Raw genomic sequence first — 22102 nt, forward strand, 5'->3', positions numbered from 1 at the left:
AGGCAGCAGGGGACAGAAAAGAAGGACTGCCCACTGCTGTCAAGCCTGGTATCCATGTGGCTGCTCCCTGCAGCACCTGCTGCAGCAGGGCAGGAGTAGCCCTGAGGCTCCCCTGGCACTGGAACAGGCAGGGTGGCAGGCAGGTCCTTCTTTCCCACCTCTGCTCCCTGGGTGTCCTCTGCCACCTGAGTGGATGCAGTTGTAGGGAGCAGCTGTGCTGGATACTGAGCTCAGCAGACGATGGTGGTAACAATGTGCCTGCTCCCCACCCAGCCCTCACCCATGTCTCCCACCAACTAGGGGCGGGGGAGGCATAGGGAACTGTCTGCTGTTCCTGGCATAGCCTGGTATCCTGTGCAGCTGCTCCAGAGCCCCTGGCTGGAGTGGGGAAGGAGCAGCTCTGAGGCTCCTCTTACTCTCTTGGGCTAGGGACAGAAGTTACGTATACTGGTTTAAGTAATCAGAAATTGATTTAAACCGGTAACAGAACAGAAGCTCAGTGCACATAAACCAGTTTCAAAATGGCTGAAACTAGTTTAAGATAAACCTGGTTGAATGTAGTATCAGACTTAACTGATTTGGGTCAAACTGGTTTATGGAAGTTCTGTCCCAGACCCCTTGCTGATTCAAGTTAAATCAGAGTCCCCTAGAATGCTTTCCAGCCTTGGGCTGGGCTGGGCTGGGCTGTCTGCTCTAGCAGAGAAGGGTTGGGGTAGGGGGAGAGAGTCAGGAACTACCTCTCCCAGGCAAACCTTGGCTGGGGTTAAACCCCCTTTCCTCAAGTACAGAGCTGCCCTGCCCTGCCCTGCTAAACTTACTGAAAGTTACTGCTGGCTGCGACTGTGGGCTACAAATCCCAGAGGCACCTGGATGCAGGAAGAGGAAGTGATGACAACCTTACAGAGTCCTGCTGTTGTGATGCTGGACTGCAAATCTCAGAGACCTTGGGGGCAGCAGGAAGAGGAAATGCCAGAGAGCTGTGCTCTAGCACCCCTGGGCTTCTGGCCTGAGCCATTGCAGGCATGTGACTGCATTTCCTGAATCAAAGGTAAATGTGTGTCCAGTTGTTTCTCAGTCTAATCTATGCAGTTTAGACTAACCTACAAAGATGGAATCAATTCAGCCTTGGGCTTTTTGACTGTCTGAGCTTAGCTCTGGTCATTTGGGGCAGAAATGGCAGCAAGTACATAGAAGCATAACAAGCAGGCTTTTTATCCTGGGCACCCTTGAGAGGCGGTGAGTGTGGGAAGGGGAGCCAGAGCTGCATGCTGTAGTCTTAACTACTCTGGGGATTCAGAAACAAGCCCTGGTCACTGCTGCTACCATGGCTTGGTTTGTACACTCTGGCTGTTACTTCAACAGCAGCAGCACAGTGTGCGCGCATCTGGCTGCTGTTGCAACAACAAAACTGTGGGGCTGCTTCTGCTGCCAGGGCACAGACTTTGCAGGGGTGAGGGAATCCTTCTGACACTCCTACTAAGTTGGTGCCCAGGGCTGGTGCCCTAGTCACCCCCTGGTAAGTTGCCTTACTCTGTTCTTCCTTCCTATGCCTTCTTCCTGTGTGTCCCCTATGGGCATTCCTTGCCAGTCAGAGGGCTCCATTTGTGAATAATCTCCTCTCTCCTCAAGCCTCACAAAGGTCTTATCTCAGGCTGGTGGAGAACTGGAGTCCTAGTATGCCTTCCAGTGACCTAGCTCCAGCAGTGCAAGGGTGGGTATGACTATCACACTGCACCCCTCTTAGATCCTCTCCTGCTTGTGTGCATGGATATAAAAAAAAAATCCTGAAAGTGTTTCTTTCCTTTCATTCTTCGATGACTCTTTCTGCATACTAAAAGCTAGCCAAACTCTTCTGAGTCTCAAAAAATCTGTGGTTCCAATTTGGCTTGAGTTTAGACTGAGACACATTCATGTAAGTTCTGACTTTATTGGTACTAACTTGCCTAGCCTTAATTAAAACAATGTAGCCATCTCATAGTAAAGGAGTTTTGAAGGCATTAAGTTTGTCATATTTATGGATGTACTTTTCAAAGTACTAGAAGTGTTAGCTTCATTGTCCCAGCCAAATTCCAGAGCAAGTAATTACATTCTGTCCACAGCATTCTCATGCCATTTCAATTGGATATGGTATTCTTCTTCACTTTCCACCCTACATTCTTGTAATATATTGCTATGTACTTGTAAAACATCTGGGCCCAAAGGCAATTCTCCTTTAAGCAGGTAGGCAGCACTTACATGGCTAACTGTAGCTGCCTACATTGCCTATGAGGCTACTTACATGGATTTTAGATCCTCCTCACCCTTGTGCTGCTCTCCTTACCCTTTTGAGCATGTGCAGGACATACTTCAGGCACTGACTCTCTGTAAGACCGATATTCTGCCCCTGAAGGTGTGTAACTGTGTAAATCACCAAAACATTAGTCACAAAAAATGATGACTAGCAACTCTTTGATGAAGGAGAGCCCTCCTGCCTTTTAGTCCAATAGCTTGGTCATTAAGGCACTTTCTCAGTGGGTGGGAGACCCAGGTTTTAGGCTCTGCTTAGCCAGGAGAGATGTGAAGCCATGTCTGTCACTTCCCAGCAAAGCCACATCTTTTGCTTGGCGGTCACTAACCCTCCTCTGAAAGGTGGCCCATTGGGCCATATAAATATGGGGCTACAGGTAACATTGCCTTGTGCCCTAGTAAGACAGGCACTTCTTTGAGAGTGAGGGGGCCCTGGGTTGTTCTGCCTGCCCTCTACCCCCATCAAATATTGCATTTTATGCGTAATAGTCACTGAATAAAATGGATAGAAAGCAAAGGGAGGGCTTTTGCTCCATTTGCTGGCAAGCGTACTAACTACAAGGCAACTGAGCTACAAAGGTGTGTGAGAGACCTGTTCTGCTGTCAAGCAGCTGCTAGCTGTGATTTTTATGTAACTAATATTTTAGTCATGTACTTGTAGTTCTGTGCCTTTCCAGATGGAATGAAAGCACAACAGAGCAAAACTGGATGTTTCTAAGCATGCTTAGAAAGGAATGACAAGTTGCACAGGGGGAGAGTGGATGGCAACTTGGGCAGCAGAGACCATGAGATGATTTTGTTCAGCATCCTGAGGAAAGGAAGGAAAGCAGCAGGGTAAGGATCCTGGACTTCAGAAAAGCAGACTTCAAGTCACTTAGGGAACTGATGGGCAGGGTTACCTGGGAGGCCAGTCTGAGGGGGAAAGAAGTCCAAGAGAACCAGATGCACTTGAAAGAAACCTTTCTCAGACTGCAGGAACAGACCAAGGAGAGACTGAGGGACTAGATCGCTTCAGCCTTCACAAGAGAAGGCTGAAAGGTGATCTTGTGGCTGCCTATAAATTCATCAGGGAATGGCAGCAGGGAATAGGAAATGCTATATTTAGTAGGACACCCCCTGGAGTAACTAGGAACAGTGGCCACAAGGTGATGGAGAGCAGATTTAGGTTGGACTTTACAAAGAACTTCTTCACAGTAAGGGTTGCCAGAATCTGGAATGGGCTTCCAAGGGAGGTGGTGCTCTAGTTGGAGATGGTCTAGTTGGGGATGGTCCTGCTCTGAGCAGGGGGTTGGACTACATGACTTCCTGAGGTCCCTTCCAACCCTAATTTTCTAGGATTCAATGCTCCTATGAGACTAAGAACTAAATCCACACAAGTGGCTCAAAATGCCGTTTTTGTGGTTAAAGTTAGCTGCATGAGCACTGCTTACCTGACCCAAAAGGAATTGGATTTTGGAATTTGGTATTTGAGAATAGTTCAATATAGCCAATGAATAAGAGAAAGTAATAGCATAATATGTCACTGTTATTTGTTAATGAAAAGGAACCTCTTAATAGGAAACTTACAAGATAAGAAATACTTAATTCTTTGCCTCAATACTACAATAGCTAGTGGTATAGAACTAAATAATATAATAATGAGTTATTTTCCAATAAAGATTATTTTGAGAGTAGATTGGCATAGTGATACTTGTTATCGCTGTTACTTATTTATTCTGGTATCTTTTAAATTTGAGCCTTTTGCAACATGAGGCTGAGATTTAGATATCATACTCATATAAGAACTACAGTAGAGCTACGTAGCAAGATAAAATAGTCAGAGTTCTCTCTCTTGATGGTTACATATTTGTTTTATTTATGAATGCATCTATTGACCTGGAAGTAAAATATTTTTGAAAACAAAGTTTTCCTTTAGTGTTTTTAGATAAAGGTACCAGTAATTCTAAACATTTTAAAAATATCCCCTGCTTTTTAGTGCTCCTGAGATTTAAAAGTTGTATTCTTTTAGGAAAGAGGGGCAAAAAAGAGGTTTGCAAGATCTTTTGCTCTTAATATGGACCAGTATTATTAAGCATTAACTGATAAATATTTTTTTAAGAAATCTCCTTTTCATAGATATAATGGCACATTTTACATTGTTTCCTTTAAACCAGAAACTTCAGAAAACTAGTTTAGTGTGCAGATCAATTCACATAAGTGGGTTTTTTCCTCTTTATTTTCTTTCAATATTACCACTAGCAGTATCTAACATGTGCTTTATTAGGAAAAAAATAAACATAGATGAGAACAGCACCAACAAAATCCACAATCATGTTTCTTGCATGCAAAAGAGGAAAAGAAGACTGCTTTTTAAAATATTTATTTTAATCTTGAAAACTTGTCAGAATGAAATCCTGGCATGCTTGATGTTATTGGCTATAGTTCAGTTTTGCTCAACAGGGTACTGTGGGGATGGGTGCCAACATGAGAACTGAGAGAGATATACAGATCAATATGTTACTCTAAGGCTGGAATCCCATTTCACTTTGCATGCCTACCTGGCATTTACCCAGCCACATAATTTCCATTTTTGGCACTTATACACAGTTTCAGATTCTCTTTTGCCATTTGGTCTTATAGGCATATCTGTTGGAAGTGGTGAGGAGAAGGACTTTCCTGTGTTTTATCCCAAAGGTTAGGGTATTCACCCAGGAAACAGAAGAACAATATTTTATGTTCCCCCTTCATCCCAAGCATGGTTGAATCTACATTTCTGCTTTTAAGCACAATGTGCTAGCCAGCAGACCATGAACCTTTTCGGCCCGCCACATGAAGTTGGCCCACTTCATGTTGCATTTATTATCCTTGGAATATAGATGGAGGACAGGAAAGTTTCTACTCCAGCAGTGACAAGGGCTCAGGCCAGGACCCAAGCCCTGCTCCCATGTGGAGCAGCACCAGTGGTGACATGTAGGGGGTGCACGGGGTTGCACATGCACCCCCTGACTGGCTGCACTCACAGCTTAGGCAATGGGCAGGGGGAGCATGTGGGAGAGCTGGTGCAAGCACCAGCCAATCACTGCAGTCACTTCTGGGAGTGGCTGCGGCTGCTTCTGGGATCGGCTAGCGCTTGCTCCCAGAAGCAGCTGAAGCAGCCCACAAGATTGCCTGGGGGACCCATCCCCCTGTCCCCCAGTTGGCGGGATCAGCTATGGAGGGACCCCCCCAGTTGGCGGGACTGGTTGTAAGGGGGGCATGTGCCCCCCCAACTAAGGCGGCACCACTTGCCTATGAGGAGCACCCTTCTCACTGAGCGACATACTTTCTTTCTCTGTCTCCAGAGAGTAAGTTTCAAGCGGAGAGCTGGGAAGTGGTGTGGTTAATATCTAACTTGTGGCCTGGTGGGTTCAAACCTACTTTGTGTGAGGGGGATCTAGAACCTGGTTTCCCATGCCCTGGGTGAGTGTCCTAATCACTATTCTATTGAGCTAAAACATGGTGGGGCTGTCTTCCTCTTTTGCCAAAATCATGCTGGGTTTTTGCCTGGCTACAATTTTGGGACTACCCAGTGTTACAGAATCATAGAATCATAGAAAATGACGGTTGGAAAGGACTCAGGCAGTCATCTAGTCCAACCTCCTACTCAAAGAATGACTGTCTTTAACTTTATCATCCCAGCCAAGGTTTTGACTAGCTGGTTCTTAAAAACCTCCAAGGATGGAGATTCTACAGCCTCTCTGGGTAGCCTGTTCCAGTGCTTTACTGCCCTCCTAGTGAGATGGTCTTTCCTAATATCTAATCTAAACTTCCTTTGCTTGCAACTTATATACATACTTGGGCAAAAATATAGCACAGTGGACATGTCCAGCCAGAACACGGGTCTATTTAGCATGCTAAGTAGGTGTGTAGACACTTGTTTACCCTTAGCTAAATCTCAAACTGTGTATAAGGAAGGGCTGAAAAAAGACAGTTACAGAGCTGTGTAATTGCCCTAAATGAATCAGGAAGACTAGTCCCAAGAACTGTTCCCTTTAGGACTTGTTTGTACAGGACGTTCTGTGCAGGACTTATGTTTCAAAGTTGTACAATCTAAAGTACCATGGTCATAATAGGGCTAAAAATGCTGAGATGTTGATAGCAGTCTTGAAGACCCCAGAAAATTCCCTAAACATACTAAATTCATGAGTGGCTTGGGTTTGACTGGTTTTTAGAAATTGGTTTTTCTGCTACTGGTAGCTGAGGGTTTGGTGTGTGGTGGGTTTGCCACTTTCGCTTGGCAAGCCAGGCTTGGAGAAGGACACTTCAGATTGGTGGAACATTTCCACCAATCAGGTAACAGCTGGGAGGGGCTTGCCCCTCCCCTGCTTGAAGGGGCAGGGCGAAGAGTCCCTGGACCTGATTAAAGACTGCGCTTTGCAGGTCCGGCAGACTTTGGGGCAGGGCCTCCTATGTAAATAAAAGCCCAGTGTGCTGACACAACAAGGGACTCAAGAAGAGCGGGGCCCAGAAGGGCTGGGGAGAGTAGCCCAGCAGGCTGAGCCAGTGCCGTGGAGAGCCCCTGAAGATGCCACTTGGGGATCTAAGCAGTGGGAGGCACCAGCAGTGCACGGATCGGTGCATGGAGCCCAGACCCTGGGAGCATCACAAGGCTGCTCTGGTCCACCCATGGTGCACAGGGACGGTGCACAGAGTCAGGCCCTGGGAGCTGCTTGGGGTGGCTTGGGCCAGTGGTCCCAGTGTGAGGCCAGGCAGCTGAAGCTGCTAACACGGCTTGGCATTGTGGAAAGAGCCCCCGGAGCCTGGAGTGGAAACCAGGACAGAAAGCCCTGGCGTGAGGCTGGACAGCCAAAGCCTGGGTAGTGTGGCTTGGGTTAGCCAACAGAGCCCTCGGTGCCCAGAGCAGGCCACAGAGCCATCAAGGAAGCCTCAGCAGGAGGCTGGGCAGGCTGAGAGCTGGTGGTGACATTGCGAATGGTCACCAGGCGATAAGCCTTGTCTTCTTCAGAGCAGGAGCATGAGTTTCTGGGGAAGCGGGTCCCACAGGGGAGGTGGCCTTGGGATGGGAGGGTCTGCAGGCTCTACCCGCCTCCATTGTGGGGGAACATGTCCACATCCCGGACCCTAAAGGGAAGGAACTCCAGGGAACATGCTGTGGGGTGCTGATCGATGTTTGCTTTGTGCTGTTTATGTTAATATAGGTATGGGTTCTCCTTAAGGGGGTTTATATTGGTTTACATGTGTCATTGCCTATATATGTTTACTGTCTATTAACTGAACTTACCTGTATGGTTGCCTGTATACATCTATTGCATTGCTACCTCAACTTACCTGGGTTTATGTGAGTTAATGCTTATATGTGTTTACTGTGTTGATGCCTTGACTTACCTGTTCCAGAGTGTTAATGTTCATCTGTACAGGGGGGTTTATTATTGCCTGCGCTGTGGATCACCTGTACTCAGTTCCCATTTACCTGTTCTATGATTTTGAGTCCCTCAAAGTGGTGCAATGTGTTGACTGCAGGTTATTGTATGTGGTGTCACATACCAATTCTATTGTAAATATTTAATGTCTCTTATTCATATTTATTTTTGTGTAGCAATACATTTGTATATCGTCAAGTGCTTTGTCCCAGCCTGCCTCTATAGAGAAAAGAGAGAACCGCTCCCTGGTGGCAGGCCTCTCTCACAGCACTCTTGCCTGACCACACCAGCCCTTCTACTTTTGGACAGGGTATACCCCTGGGTGTACCTGGGCAACAGGTGTGTGGAGAGAAATCACATCTGTTTCCTAAAAACAGTGAAGCCCTACCTTAGCTGGCTCTGACATTCCTCTCCTACTTGAGCTTAATGGGCCAAAAATTATCCCTGCACTAATTTTGTTGACCTTCCTGGAGCTATGTTTGAGTTGTACTTGATTTTATACCTTTAGACAATTAGGTTGGGTCTACACAACAAAGTTTTGCTAGCATAGCTATATTGGCTTGGGGTATAAAAAGAACACACTGCCTAGCTGACACAGTCTTGCCAGGAACCCCTCTTGTGTGGAAACAGTGTCAACAGCAGAGTGCTTTTGTCAGCTGAGTTTGGTGTTCAGGATAGTGGTAGAAGAGCTGCTTCCATCAGCATATATACTAAGTTTACACTTGATAGGTATCTGCCATCAGAGGCTATGTAGTGTAGGTAAGCCCCATGACATGAAAAGCTAACTCCATATTTCACTGAAAGAGAACCAAGAACAGGGGCATATCAACAAGTTACCATAAGATAAATGGAGCAGGGGCTTTACCACGTGTGAACTGCCCTGAGTTAACTGCCCATTAATGAAGGATAAGCTACTTCTCCAAGATTTTGCTGTTTTCCTAATGCTGTTTTATAAAAAGTTGGTATTGGGTTACATTAATATAAAATGAATCAACAGGCTAGAGGGAGAAAACCCAAAGCCAAATGGAAGGAAGGAGGCTTAGCAGGGCACAAAACGGAAAAGCTAATAATCAGAAATGAAAGGATTGTTCTTTCTTACCAATCCCCACAAATGTCTTTCCTTAGAGTGCATGAGGAGATTTTTGCTTTAATCACAAAGATTTCCATTAGAGTGTTAAATAAATACATACATATATAAATCTGACTCCTGAGACTGGAGTCATGGAGAAGCTGTTGCTTCTGCAGAGAATTTACAGCCCAGATGCGAGGGATTCAGCTAAACCAATCCAAATCTGACCTGACACAGATGCTTGAAAGCTAGAATGGTAAAGCATCTGACCTTATTCTGTGCGTTTCCTGTAATGAAAATTCCTTGTGATGACACTGAAACACACTGAGATATTTCTTTCAGTAGAGCAGTAATGGGACAAATGAAAACTAGCAAAGAGCTCAGCATTAAAATAATAACTTTGGCTTTTGATCTCTTCCTGTTACTGCCTCCTCTAGTCCCCAGCTCTGATTAATATCTGACTTGTTTAAATACACGTGACATCGCATGCATGTGTTTGGGAGCATATAAGCTCAGGCAGGGGAACCAGCTTTGCATAGATTTATGTTTTGTTGCTCTACTTGCCAAACAAGAAACTGTGACAACCATTGGACTGTGCACTAGAATATGAATCAGTGAAGGGGAGAGGATAAAAGGGAGCCTCTGGGGAAAGATGGAGCAAAAGACCCTATTTCTGTACCATCCAGATTTCAAAAAGGAAATGGAATTTTAATAGTTTTGACTTACAGGATTAATAACCTCCAAAGAAAATCCACGTGCTGCCAAGTCCACTGCCAGACGGTGGATGCTTACAGATCCGCCAGTACTTCTGTTTGTTTTCTTTTTCTTCTTCCTGAAGGAGCGGCTAGAGCTCCTTGGCCTTCTCCATGTGAACACTTAGGACTTCATAATCCACCTTGTTGTTCAGCACTACAGCAAAAACAAGAAAGATATTTCCTAAGTATCTACTTGCTTTAAGAATTGCTGCTTTTTTGTTAACATGTATATTAACAGATATATACAAACCAGAAAGGATACTAGTGTGTGTGTGCATATATGTGTGTGGGTGTGTGTGTGTGTACACATGCACACACACATCAATATCCTTTCTGGTTTGTATATATCTTTCTGTCCATCTCACTTCAGATTGCTTCTTGTTTTCCTGCATTACCTAACTATAAAAAAATGTTTTGGAAATCTAGAGTTCAATGTCAGAAAAAGGTCTGATGCCCTGAGGTGCAAGGGCCATTTTTTTTTGTATGCACCATTCCATTTACATAGCCCATATCCCAAGTATGGAAAGCTGCTAAGATCAGTCTATCACATATATGTAGTTACTCAGTATTTCATGGAAACTGACTTCAATATTGGATTTCACACCTGTAGTGCTTTCCAACCCTGGATGTCCAAATCTCATAAATTAAATGCCTTTTCAAGTTTTCCAAACTGGGAGTTTTGTGGGTTATGGAGATGTCTCATAAATACAACCTCCTTTAGCACAACAAAGGAAACCTGGAAACCAATGCAATTGGTGTCTTGGACGAGGGAATTTTAAAACAGAAGATAAGGAATTGCATTTTTTTTCCTAATAATTTTGGGGATGCTATAATAGATTAACTGGAAAGTAGATTTCACCGTCTTTGGCACTGAAAAGTGAAATACTGTTTTGACCCTTAGAATACTGACATTTTCTAATTGCCCAGAGAAGGGAATATTTAATGTAAGATGCATATGCATGTGCACAAGTAGGCACTGTACTCTCACAATGCAATTGAATCCAGGGACAGAAGCAGGAATACATCCCATACTTTCTTATTTGATGAGCTCAAGTAGCCAATTTCATTCAACACTTTCTTTATTTTGCACAGTAGACATTCTCTTCACAGTATTAATGTTCTCAAACATAAAAGGCACATATTGTGATAACTGAGAGGTTAGTAATATGTAGCATGCTGATCTCTCTCTCTAGTATTTGCACTTTAGACGCCATGTTTAGTATTTAGAAATGTCTTCTAGAATTTTAAGAAAGAGGGCAATTGTTATGTGGTTATATATAACTTTGCTTTCACTTGATTGAATGGAGTTAGTAAACAGCCATGTACACTCATGCTTGTAAGAATGTGGTCCTGTTCAAGCAGCTATGTATGAGAGAAAAAATAAATTGTAGTCATCTTCCTGTTGTGATTATATCTCACAGGGCTTGAATTAATATAGGCCCCAACTTGTTCCCAAGGAGGTCAATTGGAGGTTTGCCACTGAATTTGACCCCTATTACATACCTCATCACCAGAAGCAAACTTCCTATAGCCCAAACTACACCAAATATATGCAGACCATGCTGGGACAAAAAATGTAAAAGCTGTCAACACATCTCTGCCACTCCCACAATAACTACACCCCACAACAAAACCATCACCATTCCTAGATCTTAACCTACACCTCCAGAAATGTAATATATCTCATCCAGTGCACTAAATGCCCTGATGGAAAATATGTAGGAGAAACCAAACAACTATGTACCAGAATGAATGCACAACAAAAATCTATCAAAGATCAATTACCTGTGCGGCACATTTCTCACAAGATAACCACTCTTTCTCCGATCTCTCAATTCTAATTGTCAAAGGGAGTTTACAAAACACCTTTCGTAGATGAGCCAATGAATTTCACTTCACAAATCTGCTGGATACAAAAAATCATGGACTAAATATAGACATTGGATTTATGGCACATTATAACCTGCCTAACATCTGATAACCCCAGGTAACCTGTCTGCATTTTAGACAGAGGGTGGTGGTTGACAAAAGTCAATTGTTGTGGTGTGCTGTGACCAGTGGGGTCCCTCAATGCTCTGTTCTTGGGCCTCTACTATTCAACATCTTCATTAATGATGTGGACATTTGTATCAAAAGCAGACTGGCCAAGTTTGCCGATGACACCAAACTCTAGGGTAAAGCATCCGCACCTGAGGACAGGAGGGTGATTCAGGCTGACCTTGACAGGATCAGGAAATGGGTGGATGAGCACCTGATGGTGTTTAACACTGAAAAATGCAAGGTTCTCCACCTTGGGAAGAAAAATCTGCAGTATGCTTATAGGCTCGGCCGTGCTACACTGGCTAGCACTACAGACAAAAGGGACTTGGGGGTCATGATTGCCCACAGGATGAACATGAGCATTCAATGTGATGCTGCAGCTAGTAAAGTGAGCAAAACGCTGGCTTGCATCCATAGATGCTTCTCAAGCAAATCCCAGGATGTCATTCTCCCGTTGTACTTGGCCTTGGTGAGGCCACAGCTGGAGTACTGCGTTCACTTTTGGGCTCCACAATTCAAAAAGGATGTGGAGAAGCTTGAGAGGGTGCAGAGGAGAGCCACGCACATGATCAGAGGTCAGGAAAGCAGACCTTATGAAGAAAGGCTGAGAGCCATGGGACTCTTCAGCCTGGAAAAGCGCAGGCTCAGGGGTGATCTAGTGGCCACCTATAAGTTTATCAGGGGTGCTCATCAGGATCTGGGGGAATGTCTATTCACCAGAGCACCCCAAGGGATGACCAGGTCGAACGGTCACAAACTCCTCCTGCTGACTTCCTCTCCCTGGAGCAGGGGGCCGACTCGATGATCTTCCGAGGCCCCTTCCAGCCCTAATGTCTATGAATCTATGAATTATGTTCTATCACCAGGTTAACATTCCCTCTTTCCACTCCACCTACCTGTCTCATACCTATTGTCGCCGATTGCCTCTGATCCTCACTGCCATGCATTTGCATTTTCACAGACCTGCATTTTGCATATTGGCTTCTGTTCTACCCTGCACACAAAACACCAGCAGACTCTCCTTATGCCTGAAGAAGGGTGTTTGTGCCCGCAAGCTTGCAAAGAACAATTTTCCCAACTATTTAGTTGGTCAAATAAAACATATGAGATCTACCCGAAGAACCTTGTCTTTCACATGCACACACCTTTAGAGAAATAATACATTCTACTAAACCACCATGACATTTGGATATGCCTTTTCATTTAATCAGTATGGCTTGCCAGGGTGCCTATGTATAGAAAGAGGAGGCAACATAAGAACGGCTGCATTGGATAAGATTCAAGGTCCATGTTTTTCTGTATTGTCTCTCCAACAGCAGACAGTTCCAGATATTTTAGAGGAAGCTGCAAGGCAAGTCAAAGTGATTTATTGCACAATAACATAGCAACTTCTGGCAATGCTAGTGAATTAAAAAGATTAGGGCACTTTGGCTAGCATTTTCAGAAGTGCCCAAGTCATAGAGACCATCAGAGGTACCAAAGCACCGTTAATATGACTTAGGTGCCTATGCCATGTATGTAATCTTCAAAATGTTACCATTTATGTAAAGTGAAAGAATCAAAGGATTCCAGGTTCAATGATGCACCAAAAGATTGTTTGAAGAAATAATTCCATAGTGGAACAATAGGAGTCCTCTTTCCAGGATGTCTACAGAAATAAACATTGTTAGGCCCAACGATATGATGATAAATATGAGGAGGGACCTACCAAAGTTGTGATTGCAAGATTTGTGCAGAAACCATGATTTTGGGTGGGCTCCATGAAAAATGGTGGGCTCTGTGATTTTGGTGGGCTCGCTGCAAATAAATAAATTAATTTTTAAAAAAAGCTTACCACCAGGCTGAGAAAAGTCTGGGAAGCCCTGCAGTCTTGGAGCACAGATGGCAGAAGGGAAGGGTGGGGGGCAGGGAGTGGGGGCGAGACGAGAGAGCACGGAGGAGGAGGTGGCAGGGCAGAGCAGGGCTGCTTGCAACAGGAGTCATGGAGGCTGCCTCTGCACTTAATAACACATGGAGTCATGGCTTCCCTGGGCTTATTCAGGGTAATTAAACTGCAGTTTTGGGCCATGTGCCAATCTGCAGGGAGGGGTGGGACTACCAGGGCTCCTTGGCCAATCAGAGGCATGAGGGGACCCACTATGCTCAGCCTGAAAAAATGGTGGCCGGCTCTGGGATTTGCCCACAAAATTGGTCAACTGCCAATTTGGTAGACCTCCTAAATATATGAGTAATGAAGTAGTAAGATAGAAAAGCAAATTGTCAAAATTTCACAGTTGTTAGAATTCAGTGCTTTCAACATTGCTAATGTTCCTTGAAGAAGAATTGTTCCATCAAAGACGCAAGGAGAAAAGGGCAATCTCCTTTTGGTATCCAAAGGTATAAAACAATGGAGCAGTTGGGAGGCAGTTGAGTGACTGAGGTGGCATGAACTGCTGGTTTAATGGTTGACATTTATAGTTTAACGTGTGACAGTTTGAAGCACTATTATAGTATCAAGTCTTGGTATTAATAGGGAGAAGCCTAATCTATATAAAGGAGCTGGGAAGCAAGATGCTATGGTAAGACAGAAGATCCAGTGATGATTAGTCAGTTCTTCGAAAGGAAAAGTGACCTTGCTTCATGCTCTGTCTGTGTCAGTTCTGCAATTGCTGAAGTTTTAAAAAATTCCAAGCACTTGTTTGGGTTGGGGAGGGAACAGGGAGAATGTTTAAAAGAGACATTTGTAATTTTTTTTTTATCAGTGTATCATTTACCCCTTTGAGAGGGAAACTTGTCAAATCTATTAGATCCTGAAGCCAGTAAAAGGTCACTTACTCATTCTCAATCAGGCCAGGGAGGATTTTTCATTCTGTTTGTCCTCTTCACATAACCTCTGGTCTCCCCACAAACATCCAGGAAGCTCTGTGCATGGCCCAGCCAGCCAGGTTTTTCTCTTGTGATTGATTGCCTCCTCAGTTCTTGCTTGTTGTGTGGCTGCTGCTTATATGTGCTGAAGTGCTCTGAATGTTTTATTTGGCAGTGACAGACTTACACGCGCTGAGCCCCGAGTTGTTCATAAGGTCTGTTGAGGGCTTTGAAAGCTATGAGCTGGAGCTGGATTGGTGACCTCCTTTTTTGTGCAAACTCCATGTTATTTTCCAAGAAGTTTAGATCACTGTGCACAGCACTGAGCAGCTAGACAAGGTATCACATTGGTCTGAGGCTTCCTGAATGTTTAATACAAAGAGGGAAAAGATTGGCTCAATTGGAAATTTTCAAAAATAACATTTTTATCTAATACACGAAAGGCTTGTATTGGGTCAGAAGATTAAAAAATACTTCCAAAGCTTCCTTCTTGCCTCTCATAAGCTGGTGATTGCCAGCATGTAAACACTCAGGGTTATATATGTGACAAATACAGTTAGTGTAAAATAAAACAGATGAAAACATAAGAAAATAAGAAACATAAGAAAATAAAAAATGGGAAGAGTAAGATGAATCAGAATCAGTGAAAGCCTAGGTTATTGTGAACCTATTTTTCTTTCCTTGGCAGTCAAGTGTGATTGCTGATGAGTTTCAAATTTAAAAGCAATGCTAGCTTTCTGGGCTTCCTCAACATCTTTGAATGTTTCAGCTCTTCAAATGGTTACAGGACATGCAGTGCATCAGTGCAGTCTTTAAATGGCATCAATAATTCAATCATTCTCAACACATCATTGGGATTTTAAAGATTCAGCCTTATCTATGTTGTATAGTCTGCTGGCTAAAGAATTAGCTATTTCATGTCTGGCATCCTGAATGGTTAAGAGAATGTGTGTGTGTGTGTGTATATATGTCCATGCATATATGCACTTACTCAGAGACATTGGCTTGGATCCCAACCTGTGCTTCTCTAATTCTGAGGCCATTCATAGATTGACTCACTCTGATTGTCTGAGCTGTTAAAGGTCACCAAGGTAGTTTGAGCAGGCAAGTATTATAGCATATGAAGGAGACTGAACCATGTTCAATGAGCAGGTGGCTATGAGGTTGGATGACAAGGGAGATGCTATACCACTCAAAGGGGAATCTGACACTAGTCTGTAAACATGCTTCAGGACAACACAAAGCCTCCATTTTGCATGGGAACATCAGAACTGCTCTTCTCAAACCTGTGCCTAACTAAACCCCACACTTCATAATTCCTACCTCTTCTTCCTCTCAGCAAAGATTTAATCCATATGCTGCAATAAGCTCTTTTAAAATTCATTATTTTTTATCAAATAAGCTACGTTTCACTTTCTAACGTAAACTGAAGCTTAATCAGAGAAAAATTAAAGCCAACCCATGCATAAAAATAGGCTATTTTGTGATGTGCTGTCCTTGCCCTTCCTCATGGGTAGTCACATTTTTATTGATTAGCAACAGCTGGTGAATTACAATGCATCTCCAAGCCATTAGTGTAGACTAGTTAGATGCTGGTACTCTATGAGTATGCCTATATTGTGTCTTCAGAGAAACAAGCTCCACTTCCTTGCTCCTATTCTGCATACACTGTCTGTTGAAAACATGTGTGGTTGCTGTCAGAGCAGGGCTGAGTGGACCCTACACCGTTCTCTGCAGCAAACCCTAGACAAAGACCCTGAGAGCATCCTTGGGCTCCCCTTCCAAAAACAAGAATGGAACATTTTTCTGACCAAAAGGAGCGAGCCAGACATTTCTCTGAGTAGTGGTCTTGGGATTGACATGGAGGCAGTACAGATATATCTGAGGACGTACCGCAGGCTGAGGGAGAAATTTGCAAAGGAGATTCATGTGACCAATTGCTACTGACATTCAATGGAAAATAAGTGTCTAGCTCACTGGTTCCCAAACTGTGGGTTGCAACCCCAAATGGGGTTGCAACATCAGTGGATGGGGTCACAGGGTGGGGTGTTGTGGGTTGAGAGTGAGGGGCCATGCTGAGGAAATGGGGCCATAAATAGGGTCATGCTGAGGAAAAGTTTGGGAAGCACTGATCTAGCTACTCTGTGTGTTATAAAATTTCCTTGCATTTATACCTGTCTGTGGGGCGTGCCCCCAGCATGAGTAGCCTGCTGTCTTGCATTTCCAAAATATAAGGAAATTGTTAGAATGATATGTCAAACCTGCAAGCTGAGATCCTCATGGATGTACACAAATAGTTAAACCTAGAAACCTTCATCATGGAAAAACTACAAGGGAAAGGCATAAAAAAAAGTTGATGAAAAGGGGAAAAAAAAAGAAGTAAGAATTAAGTTTAGAACTGAAGTCCACCACTCATAATAGCTTCATTTACAGGAAGGGCACAACAAATCCCTTGTTTTCTCAGCACAAGGGCTGTGTACTGGTAAATATTTTGAGAATGTTGCCTGTAGTGTTTGCCTAGCAAGAACATAAAGATTTCTTGTGAACTATGGGGGGGAGCTAGTGCCGCTGCACAGTCACTCAAATCTCCATTGCTCTTGTGTGCCTCTAGCCTACTGCCAGTAAGCGAGACCACTGGAGTCACACTGTTCCTATGAAACCATCCAGTACATTTTATTCTGAGTTCAGATGCAGTGGTCTTCCATGCTGCAATCACAGACACAAGAGCAGCCTGTCGAGCCTTCCCTCAGCCCTCTCCCCCACTGTCACCACTTGGGATGGCTGTAGGGAGTATAAATGGAACAGGAAATTTGACCACGTCCAGGATCAATGTCATTAAAGACGCGTCTTGTTTTAAAATCGAATTTTACATAACTGTTCCGTTATATAATATGCTTTTGTTTGTCGTCTTGATTTTTATCGACGCAGTGTGCATTCCCCTGGACCTTTTCATGAAAGAATGTTTATACCTGTGGGCAAGTGCTAATGGGAGTGAAAGGCTTGCATTCATGGGAACAGCATTTAGCAATTCATGGTTGCCAAGGTAAGCAGCAAAGGCATGCCCTCTGCCACTCCACTGCCTCTAAAAGAAACAGTCTCTAAGGTAACAGGCTAGCACCCCTTGAGGCCAAAAATCTCTAGCTTTTTAGACTGAAAAACACATTAAATAATACCAAGAAAAGCATTTTTTTGTCCAGACCTTTTTTCCCAACAAAAAAGGGGCTCAAAGTGTTCTATTTTTGGTCCTGCGCAGGAATTTAATTCAGACCTTGCCCAGTGCATTGTGAGCTAAACACCCCTTTCACAGTTTAGTTTCAGGGGCACATGGGACTAATGAGCCAAGGCATGACTGCAGTTGGAGGCTGGAGTCTCCCAGGCCTGTGACTGTTGTTCAAAGTGAATAGGCAGTTTCTCTGATTAGGTTGGAATTTGCAGCATTATCTGGATAGTTATGCGCAGCAAGCACTTTTTCCGGGATCACAATCAATGAGGGAAACTGAGCCACCTGAGAAAAATCTCAGCAAAGACCCTGATTGTTTAATGTTGTGACAGAACAGGAGAATGTGCCTCTTTTCTTGACTTTATCTAATGCTGAAACTGTCTGTCAGGCTGCCATCTCGAACAGGGGGAGGGGGTGGGGGGCGGGAAGTGAATCATCCCGGTAGCAACCACAAGATTTTCACAGGAAGAACTGCCATTACATTTTTGCTTTAAATGTTTCCGTGTAACACCTTATTAAATTATTAATATACACAGAATTGATTGCTTCTAGTAATTCAAGTGTAATTGTGGAGGGGGTATTCACATTTTTATATGTGAATGGGTGAAAGGGGGTCAGTTCATCCACTGGACTTTTCATAGTTTTGGAATAAGCTCTGTTTGGAAAAGCTACACGTGGAAGCTTTGTTGTAGCTGCTTTAGTTATTCTCCTAAATGATCAAATCTATTATGTATGTAGCTCATGGTTAATAATAAAATAGTGAAGAGGAAGCTCATTTGTAATGTGTCTTTTACCACAAAGATCTACTTTAATAGCATGCAGGTTCCTAAATCTACTAGGTCCCCAAAGTCAGTTGTTGCGAAGGGAAATGTCTTCTGTGAGTCCTTACAACAATTTGCATGATTTCCTCAGTATTGATCTGAACCTTCCATTGTTCAGAATAAAAATGCAGGTTAAAAAGCCAGTCAGGCTGACAGTCAGGTCTGATTGTATTTTTGAATGTGTAATACATGCCTAACATAGCAGTAATTCCTTGGGAATACAATTCATATTACTTAGATGATTTACAACCACAACAATGCTCAATAACGTGAGAGAGTGGTGAGTGACCTATTTTCTGCCTGATGGAATGAATACCAACATGATTACTTTCACAGACAAGAAATGAATCATTGACAGGCTCCCTCCCACATATTCTTCCATCCCTACTTCATTTCCAACACTATAAATACATTCTCTTGAAGCTGTTCAAAGCTACACCCATAATAACATTACAATGAACTTTAACGAGAGAGGTGTCAGTCATATTGTCTGTCCCATAAACACCTATAATGCTATTTGATAACATTGTCTTTCTTGTACACACAACTTGAAGAACATTATTAAGGGTGCAAAGTGCAATGCTCAAAAGTTAGGAAATGCCTGATACAAGACTGATTCTGCATATATACCTGTTGCATTCTGATCTAGTCTTAATTATATGATTGCATATTATTTTTTCCATGGATCACGCATCAGTCTTTCTATAAGACTGACTGGTACTCACCGAAAGAGCAGCGATTCAATGTTTTAGTTTCTCTTTATTCTTCAGTGTGTGGCCTCATGCCATATCTACTGTCCATTATTCAAACTCTGCTCTGAAAACAGAGGGCTAGGCCCATAAAAAGAACTTAAACTCTGCAGTGCAATTCTGAGAGGTTCCTGCTGCCTGCTGAAATGCATAGATATGTGATAGGAGCATAGACTCCATATACAGTACATGGGTTGAATTAGGTATCTAAGAATGGGATTCTCAGAAGCTGGTACACTAAGCAAAGAATTGCATATTTTAGCCAATAGGAAAAGTCCACGATGGGTATATGTCTTAAATCCTATCTTAACTCAGGGACTCAGGGCTCTAATCTGGGTTTCAGATGGGTTTCACAATACGGAACCATATCCTTTTTTGGCACCTATTTAGTACCTATTCCAGACTTTCCTCATAGTTCATTGAATCATGGAGAAGAATAAGCATGAATCTATAGCATAATGGTTGGGTCAGTCACCCAGAAAAGGCATGAGATCTAGGTGACAGTCCTTCTCCCATGACTGCTTATGTATTTTATATTAAGTAGTCATTGGTTTGAGACCAAACAAAGACATAGAAACCAAGTCTTCCTTCACTCAGGTGAGTTGCATAACCATGAGAGTATACTCATGGGTTAGGGTCATACTTTGAGAATGAATTTTTAATTTTCCCATGGGAAGTAGAGCTGTTTTCACAGAAGGTAGCCAGAGTCCTTCAAGTCAAAAGGATCCTACATCCAGGGAGATGGGACGTCAGATCCTGCCAGAAAATGAAGGATCCTGAACATTGTAGCCTATTGCTCTAGACACTGATCTTTTGGACACAATGCTACTGGCTATGGGCTCCATGTTTTATGGTACAGCACGAGCACTTTGAAAACACTTACTGGATCAGGTCCTGAAGGGGCAAGTGAGGTGTCTAGCTGCTCAGTAATGTCGATACTTGGATGTTTCTGGATATGAAGATGATGATGGGCGATCACTTGCGAATGAGTAAGATTGTCTTCCAAGGATCTTAATAGTGAGTTCACAGGTGGCTCCATAGCCCAATTCTAGATCCACATGTCTTGTTGCAGTGAGGTCAGTTGTTTCCAGGAGGGATGGGCACTGTGTTGCTGCATTGGATGTTCTGATGTTCTTTTTGCCTGTTCCTCTTTTCCTCTTCCGCCTGTTGACGAGCTGTTTCAAAGTGTTGAGGTCCCTCCCAAAGAGCCTTCCTCCATTTTGGTTGGTCCTGAGCAAGGGTCTCCCAAGTGTTGATGCTGATGTTACAGCTCTTCATGTTTGCCTTCAGGGTGTCTTTGAATCACTTTCTTTGCCCCCCTCTACTTTGCTGATTGTCTTTCAGCTGAGAGAAAAAGATTTTCTTTGGAAGGTGGGAGTCCTGCATGTGAACAACATGACCTGTCCAGCAAAGTTGGTTTTGGATGATTGTGGCCTCAATGCTGTTGGTATTTGCTTTGGCCAAGACACTGATGTTTGTATATCTATCCTCCCAGATAATCTGAAGGATCTTGCGAAGGCACCATTGGTGGTACTTTTCCAAGCTCTTGAGATGTCTTCTGTATGTCATCCAAGTTTCTGAGCCATACAGCAGAGTTGGAATGACAATAGCTTGATAAACAAAGAGCTTGGTTTCAGCGAGGATGTCGTTTTTAAAGAAAACTCTCTTACTCAGACCTCCAAAGGCTATGCTTGGACATTTCAAGTGGTGTTGTATTTCTGCATTGATGTCTGCCTTTGATGAAAGATGGCTTCCAAGATAGGCAAAGTGATCCACGTTCTCCAGAAATTCTCTGTTGATCTGGCAGGGGGAGGGAGGATTGTTTCTCCATTTGGAGCAGGTTGGTAAAGGACTTGCATTTTCCTGATGTGTAGAGTTAGGCAAATACTGTTGTAGACTTCTAAGAATACATTACGAATGGTTTGAAGGTCCAGTTCAGATTGAGCAATGACAGCATTGTTAGCTGCATACTAGAGCTCCATTATGGATTTTATCATGGTTTTGTTTTGGACTTGAGTCTGTTGAGGTTGAAGAGTCTTCCGTCCATCCTATACACAATTTCAATTCCAGGTGGGAGCTTTCTGTTGACGAGGTGCATTATGGTGGAGAGGTGCAGACTCAGAAGTAGACTACCAAGCCCATAAAGGAATTTACCAGAGAACACTTATCTCTTGATTTTTTGTCACTTGTAGGGTTAAGTAACAGGCCTGAGCTTCTACACTTTGGACTTCAGTGCCTGTGCCCCAGTAAAGCCACATTGTGCATCTACTAGAATTATTAATTTCCTCACAGACTTTACTAAGAAGCTATCCCTACAGTATGTTCATGGTTTACTAACATCAATTAATTTATAGTCACTGTCACAACCCAAGGGTGTTATTTTTTTTTTTGTGTGCGCACTTCGGCACTGCTGAATTATTTTCCCGCCATTTGTAGCTTTCTTTGCAGGGTGCATTTCTTCGTTGCAACACAGAAATGCACGTTGCAAGGAGTTCCCGCCATTTGTATTTAAATTCGTGCCCCACTATTGGTCAGTTCTAAATTATTCCTACGTGGCGGCTAGCGATTGGCTTGCTAGCCGTATAAGAGGCTTGAGTGGTTTCCGCCCAAGTCGGAGAACTTTGAGCATGCTGCAGAGTGCCTCTAAGGAGATTTGACTTGCGGCTAAGCTGATCGATAGACTGATCACCTATCGATTCTTCTCCCCGTTGCCGAACGATCCCTCGACGTACCCTTCCCTGCGCGCAAAGTTCCACGGAGCCTCGAAAACTTCGTGTGAGTGAATCAGAGTTCTTTCCGAGTCCTTAAACTAGGATTTAAGCGAAGTATTCCTGGAAACATTCCAGCCTACACCGTGACCATCTTCGGTGTAAGTAAACAATCTTAAACAACCATTAAGCGTCCGTGCCTAATTCTAGC

At 43.5% G+C, this 22102-nt stretch overlaps 1 long non-coding RNA gene across 1 annotated transcript in view; it reads right to left on the reverse strand.

Annotated features, from left to right (window-relative positions):
* LOC112551441 overlaps positions 1 to 14750 on the reverse strand; it is a 57784-nt gene extending 43034 nt beyond the window's left edge. Inside the window, exons 1-3 of the long non-coding RNA XR_003095756.1 lie at positions 14364 to 14750; positions 11295 to 11415; positions 9481 to 9663 (exon numbers count right to left, since the gene is read on the reverse strand). This is a non-coding gene — a long non-coding RNA (uncharacterized LOC112551441). The remainder of the gene's footprint in view (positions 1 to 9480; positions 9664 to 11294; positions 11416 to 14363) is intronic.
* Between the last annotated feature and the right edge of the window lie 7352 nt (positions 14751 to 22102).

This window comes from Alligator sinensis, unplaced genomic scaffold (genome assembly GCF_000455745.1).
Source record: "Alligator sinensis unplaced genomic scaffold, ASM45574v1 scaffold824_1, whole genome shotgun sequence".
Taxonomy (NCBI): Eukaryota; Metazoa; Chordata; order Crocodylia; family Alligatoridae; genus Alligator; species Alligator sinensis.